General features: G+C 39.9%; 1 pseudogene; it reads left to right on the top strand.

Moving 5' to 3' along the window:
- The first annotated feature begins 425 nt into the window (after positions 1–425).
- Positions 426–769, top strand: part of LOC149252244 (cytochrome P450 750A1 pseudogene) — a 19,492-nt pseudogene continuing 19,148 nt past the window's right edge.

The following is a 769-nucleotide window of genomic DNA, read 5'->3' as shown; positions in this document are numbered from 1 at the left end:
TAAATTTTAGTGAAATTTTTCATGTTACAAAAATGAAGTTTCAGAAAGATATGCAGAAAAAATGGCTAAAAAATGACTTGTTTTTTATTGATAAATGAGAGTATAACTGGTCGTTTGGATAATACTTACCAAAATTATTTTCTAGAATTTAATTCAGAAGTGTTTATGATGTTAAAGACTTGTACACAAACAATTATAGGAAAAAAATATAATAAAGCAACATTAACAACCCTTTGGGCCATTATGATATGATTATATCAGGAAAGATTCTCTACAAAAAATTTAGATATTAGAACTTGCATTAAATCTAGACCTTCTATCCCCTGATCGAGGTGGAGGAGATGGGGAAGCACGGTAAAATGATGAAAAGGGCGAGGTGGCAGGAGGAACCACCACGAGTCATTAATAACACACAAATCGAAATGATGGAGCTCAGAATTGGCAGGATCCCGAGGCCAGGATTTGTCAGGGCAATCAAGACAGGTGATGGGAAGAAGGGCAGTGATCAGAAGTGGAGGGAAGAGTGTAGGAAAGGTGGCATGGATGCGAGAGGTCGGAAGGTAGATGGCAAAAGTTTAAAGGGAACTCCAAGGAAAGGCAAGCGTCGAAGGAGGGAGATGCAGGGCAGAAGAAAAGGAGCGAAATTCCAACAGAGGGTGGTGGTGCAAAGGAGCAAAGGAAGAACGGTTAGTAGGGTCAAGAGCACTTGGAACTGGAGCGATAAGGTAGCTCTCTCCATTGCACAGATAGTGAGTACAGGTGGAAAAAA

This window comes from Pinus tabuliformis, chromosome 7, assembly GCF_031772625.1.
Source record: "Pinus tabuliformis cultivar Carrire ecotype Pingquan chromosome 7, CPIR1, whole genome shotgun sequence".
In the NCBI taxonomy this organism is placed as follows: Eukaryota; Viridiplantae; Streptophyta; class Pinopsida; order Pinales; family Pinaceae; genus Pinus; species Pinus tabuliformis.
Note: the sequence above shows the minus strand (reverse complement) of the source record. Positions and strands in the feature narration are given on the sequence as shown.